This window comes from Hydractinia symbiolongicarpus, chromosome 3, assembly GCF_029227915.1.
Source record: "Hydractinia symbiolongicarpus strain clone_291-10 chromosome 3, HSymV2.1, whole genome shotgun sequence".
NCBI classification, from domain to species: Eukaryota; Metazoa; Cnidaria; class Hydrozoa; order Anthoathecata; family Hydractiniidae; genus Hydractinia; species Hydractinia symbiolongicarpus.
The window spans coordinates 30,622,038-30,624,469 of record NC_079877.1 but is presented as its reverse complement, the minus strand read 5'-3'; positions in this window follow the sequence as shown (position 1 = coordinate 30,624,469).

The following is a 2,432-nucleotide window of genomic DNA, read 5'->3' as shown; positions in this document are numbered from 1 at the left end:
TACCCTACGGGAGATGTATCCTAATATGGTAGAGAGACATCCCATATGTGATGATCCAAACGCCGTGGATACATGGAACAGGTTCAGAGATGATAATCTCGGGATAGAGAATTCATGGCGTAATCATTTCAGCTTACCTGATGACGCCACGCGCGAGTTATTCGAGGGCATGTATGATATCAGCATGACATAATATGTTTTGTTTGTTATGAACACACCAAAATCGAGAAATATTACAATTCTTTTACATGCTCGGGAGGTATTTCTACATCCTCGGGTACTAGCATCAACTCTTCGGCTACGAAAGATCGATCGAGCCCATCTGCCAAATAATATAGAAGACGGGTACCAGTTACGATCCTATCCAACCTATACGTTTTCTTGCTCCAATAGGCATCCGTTGCACGTCTTTTAGAGTCACTATGCTCCTCTCCAGGTTGTAGCAAGTGCAGATATAACCCGGCATCACGCAAATTCTTTTCTTCAAGATGACCATCGCTTTTCATAAGCGGGACTTCATCGAACTTAATGGCTTGCGATGGCTTCATGCTGATCATCGCGGTCTTGGTGTTGTTCATGCTTTTCACAATAGTGTACAGGTGTTTGACTGATGTAGTACTAGTTTCATCAGAAGCCAATTCCTGCGCATCTCGGGGTTTGAATAGTTTCTCCTCGAGCACCTTGTTGTAGGACTCCACAAACGCTGTAAACGTATGATGGTACTTGGTAGTTGCCCGCTTGATTTCCACTCCTTTACCTTCCAGGAGCTTTGTCACGTCCGATTGTGCCATCATTAGGATTAATCCCTTCCAAAATTAAGTTATTCTCTCTATTGAATTTTGAAATCCACAGGTCTTTGTACACACTGAATACATTGTAGTCGGCGATATTCTGAATTTCGTTAGCATTCAACGTAATTCGTAAGCCCCGTACCAATGCTTTGCCGGTTCGTTTAGTGTTCGTACCAGTCAGCTCGAGGTCGAAAAGCAACTTGATTGATCCAGGAAAAATCAAATCGTTTTGACCTATATTAGGAATATCCACGTAGAGGTCTTCGTTCTGATTCATTGTGCTGGGTATATGCGATAACTTCACTCTTTGCCTCTTGCCTTTCATGCCAAGCATAGTCTTAATATCTTTATTAGGATCTAATTTTCCAAAAAAAGACATCTTTATTTAGGTAGGCTGTGGCGTGAAATAAACTATGGATATTCCAGGATATGAGGATGAATTTACGCCAGAGGAAGATATTCAAGAGGAGCCTGAGGAGTTCAGCACTGAGAGTGAGATCCTTCGACCCGAGCCTGATGTCGGCCTAACACCAGAACAACAGCAGGGAGGTGCGCGTAGGCGATTGGATGTTGGGCTTGGGGAACAGAATTTAGAGGAAACCGTCGACGATCTTTATGTTAAACTTAGCGAGCATTTAGGATTAAGGCTGTCAACCATTTTAGGGTCGGTGAAGGTAAGAAGCTTGTTGTTAGGGCGGTTACGCTGGGGAGTAAAGAATATAAAGAGATAGCGCTTACAACTGCGACCGGTGAGTTAAGAGCTATTACATCTATAGAGACAGCCTTAGGACCTACGCGTCTGAAGGCCTTAGGTTTTACCGACTATGTTACACCAAACAAAGGCAAACCAATGGCTCAAAAACTCCTGAATGATATTGATACAGTCGATAACAACCCTGGTGACATCGAAATGTTGCCGGTACTCGAGAATGTTCTAAATGAAACAAAGAGTCTGATGAAGGATACTTCCTTTACCGAAGCCTTAAACAAACGTGAAAGAAGGGGGTTTAAGCGCGATCTTCAGAATCTCAGCGGTAAACTAAAGAGGTTAAAGACAAAGAAAGCTACACCAGGTTTATCTGAGGAGTAACAAAAAATTTGGGATAAGGATATCCACAATCAGCTAATGGCAATTAAAGAGACCCTCATGAAAATAACTGGAGATGACACATCCCTACGTGAAAAGCTAAGCATTCTCTTTAAAGAGCAGGGGCTCACCATTGCTAGTATCGTATCAGCTGTTGGTCTACTGGTTTTCACCTTGGTTCTGGCGCTAACAGGTGGTAGTGGGGCAGCAGGAGGAGGAGGTGCAGATTGCTGCAGGCAAAGGTTTCGTGCAAAAGCAGCTGGGGAGACTGGGAAAATTTTTTAAATATCTAGCAGGGAAGGCAGGTGCTGCTTTGCCTGGCATTATTGGCACTGTTGTGTCGTTCTTCTTCAGGGTTGCAACGAGGGTTCTCGAATATGTAGCGAAGCACCTCTATTTAGCGATTGTGGGAGCTGTGGGTATAGTTGTTGCGTATATGTAACAGAAGTAAGAATTGATGAAGAGTCTAGTATGTTGTTCAACACATTAGACCTATTTCTTCGATGAAAGCGAGGATAAGTCCTACTCCTACCATAACCAGCGTGGTTTTGGTA